Source organism: Chrysemys picta, chromosome 5, assembly GCF_011386835.1.
Source record: "Chrysemys picta bellii isolate R12L10 chromosome 5, ASM1138683v2, whole genome shotgun sequence".
Taxonomy (NCBI): domain Eukaryota; kingdom Metazoa; phylum Chordata; order Testudines; family Emydidae; genus Chrysemys; species Chrysemys picta.
This window is the reverse complement of record NC_088795.1, coordinates 140592651-140605509: the sequence shown is the minus strand read 5'-3', so window position 1 is coordinate 140605509 and position 12859 is coordinate 140592651. Positions and strand designations below refer to the sequence as shown.

General features: G+C 44.7%; 1 protein-coding gene and 1 long non-coding RNA gene across 10 annotated transcripts in view; one reads left to right on the top strand and one right to left on the bottom strand.

Annotated features, from left to right (window-relative positions):
• The window catches only part of DYSF (dysferlin), a 291329-nt gene that overhangs the window by 5030 nt on the left and 273440 nt on the right, over positions 1–12859 (top strand). The gene's annotated exons all lie outside the window — the stretch shown is intronic.
• On the bottom strand, positions 5962–11404 carry LOC135983834 (uncharacterized). Its single transcript, XR_010601664.1, has 2 exons — positions 11281–11404; positions 5962–6163 (listed from the first exon to the last, which is right to left on the bottom strand). It is a non-coding gene; the product is annotated as an uncharacterized LOC135983834 (long non-coding RNA).

The window sequence follows — 12859 nt, the reverse complement described above, 5'->3', positions numbered from 1 at the left end:
TTTCCCCAGTTTCCCAAGATTTGTTAACAATGAACGTTTGGGGCTCAGAGAGCTCCTTGCATGTAAATCATTGGGGCAGTATTAATAATCGCTCTTTCCAGAAAATCGTTGCTATTTCAGCTCATGACAAAATGGATTTAAAAGGAGTTCGTGCCGGGCTCTGGGTGCCATTCTAAATCATGACAAAACTTCTGTCGTTCGTGTCCTGATCTGTTCGGCTTCACCCCTTTGCAAACAAGCAAAACCTAGAAAGAAAAAACTAACCCACAAACAGACTGCGCAGTCTTCAAATAATGGCCAGTGAATGAAGATTTCTGTACTACAGAAAAGCCAAAAAAAGTGTTGATGAGAAATCTACCCAGATCTACCCAGAAGATTATAAATAAATACCTTGCAATAGTTCAAACCCTCATGTTCCATGATAGCAAAAGCCTCGCAGGATCCCCTGAGGTATATAGCTTATTTGGAAAAATATTGCTCATTTTATGGTTATATTTAGTACATACGTAGACTTCCTCTTGATCTAATTTGTCTGTGGTTAAGTGACAGGTGAGTAGATGGCATTCTCCAGTGCTGGGTTCAGTACCCCATTGTGTGTTCTATCAAAGCTGTGCTCTGTGTTGTGTGATAGAATTAAAAGGAAACCTTCAAGACACTTTTAATCATTTAAAGAATAATTTCATTACCTGCTGTTGTTTCTAATTTCTTTTGCTTTGCTTCTCTGTTTCTTTCCCTTATTAAAAGTGACTTGCAAAGAAAATGAAAATAGGTTTGTGCCTCCCAGCCCTTGTTCCTTTTCTCTCTGTTTTACTGATCTAGATGGAAGGAGATCTGGAAGGGTAGCGTTGCAGCTTTTTTTATTTTTTACCTTAGTAGTATTGGGAAACTCCCATCCGGTCTTCCTTGGTTTTGCTGGATGATCCTTGGGAGGTCTCGGAGATGTGAACTGTGAGCGCGCTCAGTGCGTGTGGGGAAAAGTGTTTGTTAACAAAAACCTAATTTTTCACAAATGTTTACTGAGCATTTGAGTTTGTTAAATAAAAACAAACAAACAAAACCCTAATTGTTTCCAACAGCTGAACTAAAAATCATTCCTTTTCTCAGGACCCTCTGGTCAAGAGAGGTAATGTGCTTCTGGGACATATAAACAGGGGAATCTCGAGTTGGAGCAGAGAGGTTATTTTACCTCTGTATTTGGCACTGGTGAAACTGCTGCTGGAATCCTGTGTCCAGTTCTGGTTCCACAATTCAGGAAGGATGTTGATAAATTGCAGAGGGTTCAGAGAAGAGCAACAAGAATGATTAAAGGATTAGAAAAGCTGCCTGATAGCAACAGACTCAAGGAGCTCCATCTATTTAGCTTAACAAAGAGAAGGTAAATGGGAGACTTGATCACAGGCTGTAAATATTAATATGGGGAACAAATATTTAATAATGGGCTTTCAATGTAGAAGACAAATGTATAACACAGTCCAATGGCTGGAAGTTTAAGGTAGACAAATTCCGGCTGGGGGGTGTACATTTTTAACAGTGACAGTAATTAATCATTGGAACTATTTACCAAGGGTTGTGGTGGATTCTCCATCACTAACAATTTTTAAACCAAGACTTGATGTTGTTCTAAACTCTGCTGTAGGAATGATTTGGGGGCAGGTCTCTGGCCTGGGCTATACAGGAGAGCAGACTGGATGGTCACAGGGGTCCTTTCTGGCTTTGGAATCTATGAGGACTTGATCCAAGGCCCATTGAACTTAACATAGACTCCTACGGAGGGCAAACGGCTTCGGATGAGACCCTCATTGACCCCAGGGTGGAGAAACATCAAAACATTTTTAAAGTAAAAAAATCAGATTTTTTAAATTTAAATAGGATATTTTATTTAAATTAAATACAGGCTTCTTATTTTTTTTTAAATAAACCTATTTAAAATTAAATTCGAAACTGACAACTTATGTTAAGCCTAAACTTATTGTATGCCATTAAAATCATGTAAATGAAATACAAAAATAATATTAAGTAGTACATATTTGCTGCCAAGTTTGAAAGAAAGTCATATTGCTGAACCAGGGGAATTCACTGGCTAAGGACCTGGAAGCAGAGGTTGTTGAAGGGGCTGAACTACTTTTGACAGCAGTAGCCTCTTCTGCAGGCAAAGAGAGACTATTTTTTTCATTTCAGTTTATTCAGTTGGCTCAGTTCAATGACTAGTTCGTTCACAGTTAAGAAACCAAGGGGGAGTTGAAAAAGCAGAAAAACTTGTTTTCCACCCCCAATCCATGAATGCAAACTAGGTGTGAGAGGAGAGATCTACTAGTTCGAAAGCCTTGAAGGACATGCAGTGCTCAGCGTTGTGGTGCCTGAAAGAAAATCACTGCAACCCACAACCCCTGAGTTAGGAGCCCAGGCACCTTAGACAATCCACACAAGCCACCCTGAGCTAGCCAATGGGAGAAGCAGACAGGAGGGGGGAGGGGTCTGTCCTAGGCCCCACCCTCTCTTGGAGCTAGGCACCTCCCGGTAGCCTGGATATAGATTCCCCACCTCTGCTTAGTGGGCTACCTGTGGCCTTTCTTGATGGGATGAGCTAGGCACCGGCCTCGCCCCACACAAAACAGCCAGGGGAGGTGGTGCCCAGAGCACTCCCCTGGGTTGGAGGAGACCTAGGTTTAATTGTTCCCTCAAGCAGGATTTGAACAGGGATCCCCCACCTCTTCGGAGCATGTTCTAACCACTGAGCTGTGGGATATTCTCACTTACAGGGCCCTGGTTTGTTCTACTGTGGAGAAATAGTCAGTGGCATGGGCGCCAACTCCGTGGGTGCTCCAGGGCTGGAGCACCAATGGGGAAAAATTGGTGGGTGCTTTGCACCCACTGGCAGCTCCCTGTCCCACCCGCCCGCCCCACCTCCCCCATCCTAGCTCGCCTCCGCCTCCTCCCCTAAGCGCGCTGTCGGAGAATAACAGCGTTCTCACTCTTTGTTTGGGTACAGCAAGTCAGATACTTTATTTTCTCTAACAATTGCGAAGAGGGAGAGAGCTAAACAGGTCTCTCCGCAGGTAAACAATTACAGGAAACCTTTATACCTTTCATTACAGACAATAACAAGCAACAGCTGCATTTTGTTTATACATAGGCCATCTTGATATCTTATTTCTTTTACTTGTTTTGACTTTAGTTTACATACAATATTTTTTACACAGTATTTACACAAGGTCACAACAACTTCTCACACAGTTTTTTCCCACTTGCCTTACACAATCCTCGCTTCTACAAATCTCGCGTTATTAGGGTTACAGTTAGCCTGACTTTTGCTAACGAACTGTTACGCATTGCATCCCCTTCCTGTTAGTTCTTTTTTTGCTTCCACAACCCCCCCTTTTGTGCTACTAGTACAACAAACATTCTCAAATTTTTATTTGCATTAAGTTTTGGAATTTAGATTTTACATTGGATGCTTTAACCTTAGGGGTTTTGACTGGATGTAATGACAATGCATGATGAGCATGGACATGAAAGATATTACTAGTATTACGTTTTTTACAACAACAATAACATACTTTTACATTAGCTAACAACAACACAAGCAATAACATTTTTATAGCGATAATATGATGGGGTTGTTGTACAGTTTTAGTTATAAAATACAATACATTATACTTAGTACATAAGGTGGACACTTTATAAGCTGTATGAAAGGCATACTTTTTAACTTGATATATATTTTGAAGCATGTGAATTTGCCCTTGTACTTTAGACATTTTTTTGAACCTCTGGTAACAGTGAAAGCAAATTTTGAAATTGATTTGGTACTAAACTAGTTTAATTAAAGGGTATTTGGAACCTAAGGGCTACTTGCAAAACTTTATTTGCAGGCCAGTAGATAATATGATTGCTGCAGTGGTAGTGAGATTAAAATGTATGTTGTGCAATGTGGTGGCATTAATATACACACAGCTATTATTAGCTTGAAAAAGTAAGTGTTCTGTCAGGGTAGTTTTCTGTTTCCCACCCTTTCAGGAAACGTAGTTATGAACAGTGACAACTTTTTCTGGCTTCAGTTTACAAATACACTGAAGCTGTGGGGGTTTTAATGCCCAAAATGTTTATTGACTTTTTAACCCCATTTAAATGTCAGGTGTAATTTCAAGAGCACTGACTAAAAATTGATTGGGCATATTAGGTAGTTTAATTTTCCAGATGTTTTGGTGAATTACCCAATCCCACATGCATCCTCCCCATGGACCCGGCAGGATTTGGTATGTGGGAGCCCACAACCCCCAGCCGGTCCATATGCTTGGAAGGAGCACTGAGAACGTTCGCACTTTCACCCAGAAAGTCTCCAAGTATGTCTCCATGGCCACAGATCAGATGGTACTCCTGATGTGTCTGTAAGGGCAGTGGGCCAAGTCTGATGCTTAAGATCATTCCGAATGGCCATTAGCTGGTCATTCAGGAAATTCTGAATTTCTGAACACGCTAGATCCCACTGCAATGCCTTCCCAGCCTCAGTGATATTCAATACCATCTCTGTCAGCAATTTCTGGGTCATAGAACTAAGGGTGGAGATAACATGTAACTTACCAACTCCAGCCTGTACCTGGGTTAGTTGTGCCCCAGAAACAAGGCCAATGGCCTCTTCTAGTTGCCCCAATTTTGTATTATGTTTTTGGTTTTTAAAAAATATTTTAAACTGGTGCTGCACTATTGGTCCCATCCCATAGGGATCCGGTTAAGTTTTTCTTTTTTTTAGAAGAAATAACCCAAGCCCTTTGTTGTGCTAATTTAATGGCAGCCCCCCCTTGAACAATTTGGGTATGTAGAGGTGATTTGGAAACTGGATAAGGGTAATGAAAATTTAACAGTTTCTAATGTAGTGTTAATTACAGTTTATTGATATTTTAATACATTTTTTTGGTGTAGTACTATACCACACCAAAGATGGTTGAACATCTTTATGTACTTTCGGGAGGCATTAATATTAATGGTATAAGAGGGGATGTATTGCAATAAGGCACAAGTTACATTATTAGTCACTGGAATAATTTCTATGTAGGTAAAATTTCCAGTGGCAGAACAAACTCTTTGGGTATTTGTTTGATTATTTACTAATTGGGTGACCAAATAACCAAAAGGGCCTTTTTTATTTAACACATTACAAATTTCAGGAACAGCCATTCTATTTACTTTACTATAGAACCCGTTAATTGCAATTATTAATTTTTGGGGTTTGCTGGTAGTGATATTATGTATTTTTATTTTTACTGATTTATTTGTTTTTTATTTAATTGTTTGCTTATATACATTATTCTGAACTTTAAAGAATAATTTTTCTGAACAGAATTTTAGTAAATTACTAAGATGTGAAGGCCTTGGCCAATGGGTTTCATTGGAATATACAGTATTGTTTGTGTCTGGGTAAGTTACAGTGGTGGTGGCAGGGGTTAATTTTTGTGGTGGCAAGGCGTTTTTGATATTTATTATCTGAAAGCCAATTAGGGAGGGCAGTGCATCCTGAAGGTACCTGTTCATAAGCACAAAGCCCTGCCCCTGGAAGAAATTTAAACCACCACTTGATCCCGCATTTTCAAGCACGATTTCCACAATTTCCTCTTTTTGCCAATTAACAATGCTTTGTTTTTTTTACCAGGGCCAGTTTTTAATGTTTTTTGTAGTTAGGAATTTTTGGACTTTGGTGGTTTCAGCAGAGCGAGTGTTTTTTTTTTTTTTTTTTTAAAGCAGTTGTGATTTAACATAGTACAGGGGAAAGGTTACTAGCACTTTACCCTGTACTGGTGTGATTTTTTTAGAAAAATTTAAAGGCATTGTAAATTTGTTAGTGGACAAGGGAGAGGTTACTAGCACTTCACCTTGTCCTCCTTTCCTGTTGTCCAGAAGGCACAGCAGAGCTAGCAGGAGAAATAGGCTGATTATTAGCTGGAGAATTATCTCCAGGTGGAGGGGTTTTCTTGCAGTGAGAAGCATGGGTCCAGGCAGGTCGTTCTTGGCACTTTACCGCAGTGTTGGTGGTTAACAGGACTTGGAAAGAGCCCTTCCAGCGTGGAGCCAGGGCAGTTTTTTGCTGATGGACCTTTATGTAGACCCAGTTTTCTGGTTTCAGCGAGTGGCAGGGTTGCTCAGGATTCTTGGGTAGTGCTTTTTTTACCTGTGTATAAAAAGACTTAACACATTTTATTAGTGCCTGGCAATACTTAAGCATTGTGTTATTTATTAAATGAATGTCCATCTGAGCTAGGGTCAGGGGGGGTGCAGTTGGTAATTGCATCGGTTGGCGCCTATGGTCAGTGGGCTGGAGCACAAGAATGTCTCTAGCCCGGTGCTTAGGGCACCCACCTGATAGGTGGGCTGCTCCGGCACCAGTCCCTCTTTCACTATTTATCCCCACCGGAACAGCTTCAGCAGGAGAGACCGAAGGACCCCACAGCAGAACAGCCCAGAGCTCAGAGAGAGGGAGTGGAACCCGGGGCTGAGTGCTCTAACCGTGGCTAAAAGTGAGACAGTCGGGCTCTACCAACACCCCTTCCTCCTCCAGCAGCTGCAGCTTGGATGGGACCCAAGCTCGTAGCTGGCCTCTACCCTGCATGAGAGGCAGGCGTTCGCTTGCCCATCTCACCCCGGTTCATGAATCGCTCTGGGGCTTAGGCGAGAGATGGGAGTCCCGATGCCGAGAGGGAGCAGCAGTGCACGTGCCCAGAGGCAGAAACCTAGGTGCTGAGGGAAGTTTTATCTTGAAAACTTAACTGCTGAGTGAGTTGAGGTGCCTATGGGGCTTGGCGGGAGCTTTGTGGATCACAATGCAGCCAAAACTGGGACTTAGGTGCCTAAATCTGGGGGCTAGGTGCCTAAATACCCTAGTGAATCTCACCTGTAGTGATCAGAAATAATCATTTCATTTTACTAACTACAGCTAATACGTCCTGGGTTTCATTAATCGGTTCGTTTTCCACAGGAGCAGCATTTTGATAAACTTTTTAAAAACCAGCCTATTTAAGGTTATTTCATTTCATAAAACAAAATTAAAACGTTACTTTTGCGCATTTGGCTTTGACCTCGAGTTTTCAGCCCCAGAGAGACGGACGCGAATCCCAAGTAAAATAATTCATCATCTAGTCAATAAGAAATGTATCAGTCTCCCTTTTCTAAAATAAAAAGCGCATGTAAAAATGAAGAATCTGAATCAATGTAAGTTAAGCTGTATAACTGCTTAAATAAATGGGTATGGATGTAATGTATCCTCCTGCTTAGCGAAAAGAAGCCGTGTGTTTAGTAATAAAGACTCTATTGAGTTGCCATGTTTTAAGGGTTACTGCCACAGTTCAGGGCAACTGCATCTGTATTTCCCCTTCATGGTCCAGCCAGTACACCCACTCTAGGCTTCCGGTCTCCCAGCTGTCACCTCTGCTGGCCAGAGACCCACGTCTCTTTCCCTCCTGACTGGGGTTTTTCCGGGCTGCACAATTCCCTGCCTACGCTATGAATTCCCCAGCGACACAGACAGCCTCAGCAGGCCTGCTTTGCCTTGCTTCCTCCGAGGCTATAAACAGTGTAATTACCCACAGTTAAGTTACCACCCTGCACTTCCTAAGCAAGCACATTGATTCTTAAGGGAAAAGCATTACAGACAAAACAATCAGAGAACCAACACTCATGCTAATAAGTGTGCCAGAGATCACCCCAAATCCCACAAGGCTTCTGGTAGGTGAACAAGCCTTCAGACCCCACACAGGGGTGTGTCTGTGGTCACAAGTTCATAACACAGCTGGGAGCTCAGAACAAACACACCCAGGAATAAGTCTGTCCTTCACTGGGACTTTGATCCTGGGAATAAGTAATTAGTGGACAGTGGGTTTCTCCTTAGGGTGCAGTTTCAAAAGTATGGGTCTGGAGGTGCGTATTTGCATTCCCCTTCTCCCAAGTGTTTCCTAGGAAACCCACTCGACTAAGAGTTCCTTCTTGTCTTGACTCTTGTTCAAAAGAGTCATTTCAGTCTCCCCACACTTCCCAGGGGTTACATGAGTCACGTCTTCCCCTCACAGATGTTACATACAATCCCCCAGTAATACGTAACCATTTGCATTTTAATCCAATGAACTTCTAAGATACTTAAACTCAATTCAGTAAGGCTTTTCCAGGATATTGCAGGAAATTGCTGTATCTTGTCACTGTTATTAACCAATGAGAATCAACCTTTCTTGAGGAAAATAGCTAAAACGTACAAATGCAAAACACAATTAAACCTGAAGATTTAAATGTAGCTTTCCTGCTTGGTTGAATCATAGAAGATTAGGGTTGGAAGAGACCTCAGGAGGTCATCTAGTCCAACCCCCTGCTCAAAGCAGGACCAATCCCAACTAAATCATCCCAGCCAGGGCTTTGTCAAGCCGGGCCTTAAAAACCTCTAAGGAAGGAGATTTCACCACCGCCCTAGGGAACCCATTCCAGTGTTTCACCACCCTCCTAGTGAAATAAATCAAGGTTGAATCAAGTTTCACTTCTTTGCTATGTCCGACGACCGACACTGTTCATTCTCAAATTGTCCATGGCGGCTTCTGGGAAAAGCTGTGTAGATAAATCCTGAATTTCTAATGTAAAAAGACAAAGAGAAATTGAAAAATTCAAAAGCCAATTTGAAAGCCTCCTTCATTCGTTATAAAGATGCCAAAAAATGCTACAAAACAGTCTATTTCCTTTGGCAGGTGGCTTTTGGGTTAGTCCAGGATCTTTCTCCGTAGTGTGCGCTGCACTCCCAGTCCTAGCTAATATGATGTGACCAACCACACTTAACATTTCTCCTCTGCACTTTTCCTTGCCAGGGCCTCCCACACGGGGTCCTTTGCAGAGCGCCCCAAAAGTGTTTTTACTTTGGGCACAAACTACGCTAGGTCTTGTGCAGTCACGTATGGAGGGGCGGCCCCGCCCCCAGTTGGATCTGCAGGGTCAGACCTTTGCATTTGCCTCGATCTGACCGTGGGATTCAGGCCAAGAGCTTTGCAGGGTTCAGTGATGCAGAGAACGTATTACCAGGGAGTTACACATTGACCAGAGCTGCCGTTCCTGTCTAAGCAGTTTGTGGCTTCTAAGCAGGACATAGCCAGCTATACCATCCGTTCCCCAGGGGTCAGTGGCTCTGTGCAAAGCACCACCCATGGACGATTACTGGGAGTGCCCTAACTGGGACCCTGACGGCTACTTCCATTGGACTGATTGACTGTTCTGCTGCTGACTTCAGTGGGACCAAGATTTAGCCCTCTGGGCCAGGTTCTGCTTTCGTTTACACTGGCACACTGAAGTCAGTGGAGTGACTCCAGATTTACTGTGGTGTAAAGAGCAGAACTTCTCTCTCTGGCTGGTGCCGTACCATAGTTAGCTATAAAACGGGGCTGGCCACAGCTCTGGCTGCCAGCAGGTCACAGCCACGAGGCCGTGGTTCACAAGCCTGGCTGACGGCCCCTGGGTTACAGCTCTCGTTTGTGGCAAGTGACCCAGCCCCTGGTTTCTGGCTCTGCACAATGGCAGGGTCAGGCATCCATGAGCCTGACCTGGATTCTTGGTTACACCTGTCCCTGAAATGCTGTCCCGCATGAGGCGGCACCTGTGATGTCTCGCCCCCATGGTGCTCTAGAGTTAGCCACGTGGGGTGCACGGAGCCAGTCCTGTTCCTGCTTCGTGCCGCCCAGCTGGGCCAAGGCTGGTCCAGGAAACAACAGCACAGTCTGGGCATTGGGCACAATGCCTGAAATTCACAGCAGCGCGGAGAGCACATCCGAGGCCCTGCACAGCCATGAGCCCTGGGCCGAGCCTGAGTCTGAGACTCTTACCACCCTTGTACCGGGCTGACACTCCGCTGACTTGGAGGGGGTGACCTGGGTGCCGGTGAGATCAGAATCAGGCCCTGGAACCCAAACCCAGGACTGACGTGGGCCTTAAAGTCGGGTTCTCTCCTGAAACGTGACGATGTAAAATCGATCCCCTCCGCACGCAGGAAATAGCTCTGCTGTGCGTAGCAAGGTCACAGCGGCTGGTTTTAGCGGCTGCAGGAAATCACGGATGCTTTTGAGTCCTGTTTACCCTACACCGCCAGCACGAGGGAGGCTGTAGGGCTAACCCCAGGGACTGAAACAGGGACCTCCCCATGGAAAGCAGGAGTCTCTATACCAGTCGGAGCTAGGCAGCCGGGCTCTGCGGCAGGAACACATAACACGGGCGGGCAGCAAGCTCACACCAGCCAACCCTGGGACAGAAAGCTGGGGCCAGCCCATCTCCAAGGGAGGGAGCCGGGGTCTGTCCCCATTAGCCTTGCCGGGCCAGCCCAGCTACTGGGGAAGGTCTCGTTCTTCTTGTGCACCAGCGACACAATTCTGTGCTACGTTCCACTCAGTTCCAGCTGTGCCACCCCGCCGAAGGCAGGAGACACGGGCAAGTGTCACTGAGGACCTGCTTCACCTTTTGTTCCTGGTGGGGGGGAACGGAAGGCTCCCCTCTTGGCTCTCAGATCCCCAGGGGACCTGGTGGGGCCGTCAGCCAGAAAAACCTTCTTTTGACTTGTAAACTGAGCAAATTGGCTTGGCGTGTGCTGGAGAGGACAGTTGTGGCCCCAACCGGTGCCATTTTTAGAGAGTTAGAGCCATGTATTGTGGGCCCTTCCCTAGGCCCCTCTGCATTGGGGAGAATTTCACCCACCCCCTGTAAAATCCTCCCCTGATTGCTACATGCATCACTGGCCGGAGGGAGCCAGGCCTATTAGATTGTGATCTATGGGAGTTGAGCATTCAGAGCCACACGAGAGAGGAAGCATGGCCTTATGGCTAAGGCTTAGGACTCATGAGTTTAATTCTGAGTTTGTAGAGTCTCTGTAACATTGACCATGGTATGACATCGCTTCCTGCCTCAGTTTCCCCATATGCAAATGGAAGGTAATAATTCTTTATTTGACCAGTGGTAGCTCAGGGCTCCATTGCGCTAGGTGCTGTACAAACACAGAACAAAACGACCGCCCGTTTCCTGGAGGAGCTTACAATCCAAGTATTAATACATCCCTACCCCACAGGAGGGTAAAATAATTAACATTTGAGAGGTGTCTCCAGGCAGCTTAGTCCACAGAGATCACTTGCACTGCATGACCTGGAGGGAATTTTGCTCCAGGTGTTTTGCTTATAAGAAGCACACGGGATCTTTTTCGGGGGAAAAGGCAATATGCCGCATTTATTGACGATACAACAATTAGCATATGCATTCAATCACTCCACACACACACACACTGACCTGCCAGTCGATCTTATAATTACCAGTCCAGAGTCCGGATCAATCGAGTGGCCAGCTAGGTTGATCACGAGTAGGGAGGAGCTGGGTTCCGTCGGTCGCGACAAGATGCTCCGGGAAAGTCTTGGCAGGGCGAACCCAAAGTTTCATGGCAAGGCACCCTGTTTATATCGTGATTTTCCTTCGCTGGGACCAATGAATTTTGCACCGTGGTGCTGTAATCAATTGTTGTTTGACGAGTGCTTGTTTTCTTAAATTGTTCTTTGTATTCTTTACATTCCTTAGGGAGTTATTTCATGCTGGTTTTGATCACCGCTATTTTGTCCCCATCGATAGGTGTCTGTCTCATTTTTAGAGTCGTTAATCTGCCCTCCTCTGACATGTCAATAGGGGTGTGTTGCAGCCTCCTGGCACCCTTGCGTCTGTCTCCGGCTCCTCCCTAGACCATCTGGTTCAGCGATGGCCTCACCCTTCTCTTAACCCCCACATTCCTCATTCACACCAACACAGAATTGATTTACACCGAACATTTTAAACAGGCACATCACATTGCAATGCAGAAGCAAACAATCCTGGCATTCCTTTACTTCTTTTAAAATGCTAAACCTACAACAAATTGGTGACCCGTAGAGGGTCTGTTCCTGCCTTGAAATGGGTCCAGACAGATTCTGGCGGATGGCCCATTAGGCCGTTCCTTTTTACCATTCAAAGAAAGGTCTCAGAGTGACATTCAGTGACAGACCTGCGGGTGGCTATATTACAACAGAAAAACTTCAAAAACAGACTCCAAAGAGAGACTGGTGAGCTAGAATTGATATGCAAACTAGACACAATCAACTCCGGTTTGAATAAGGACTGGGAATGGCTGAGCCATTACAAACATTGACTCTATCTCCCCTTGTAAGTACTCTCACACTTATTATCAAACTGTCTGTACTGGGCTAGCTTGATTATCACTTCAAAAGTTTTTTTTCTCTTAATTAATTGGCCTCTCCGAGTTGGTAAGACAACTCCCACCTGTTTATGCTCTCTGTATGTGTGTATATATATCTCCTCAATATATGTTCCATTCTATATGCATCCGAAGAAGTGGGCTGTAGTCCACGAAAGCTTATGCTCTAATAAATTTGTTAGTCTCTAAGGTGCCACAAGTACTCCTGTTCTTCTTCATTCAAAGAAAGTAGCTGGCAGAATATAATCAAATCATACACCAATGCATTTAGTACCTACTATATTGTTATTCTTTATTCTTCATTTTAAATGATATAAAATACAAACATAAAATCCGGCTACTACACAGGAATAATTGTTTTATCCCGCCAGGAATACACACCCCTCGCTCGCCCAGCAGGGGGAGTCCTGGAGCTGTGTTTTAGCAATTCAAGCCTGGCTCAACTATAGGCTTTTCACTGTGCGCATGAATGTTCACCAGCCCTTGTTAGCAATAATTTAGGGAACTCTACGCCAGGCTAGTGCATTTCAACGTAGCTGCCTCCATGGCCGGCTTGGCAGCTGCTCCCAATTCCTCCCCCTTGCCCGCCTCTCTTCCAGGAGCTGAACACAGCCCTTTAAAGAAGATCAA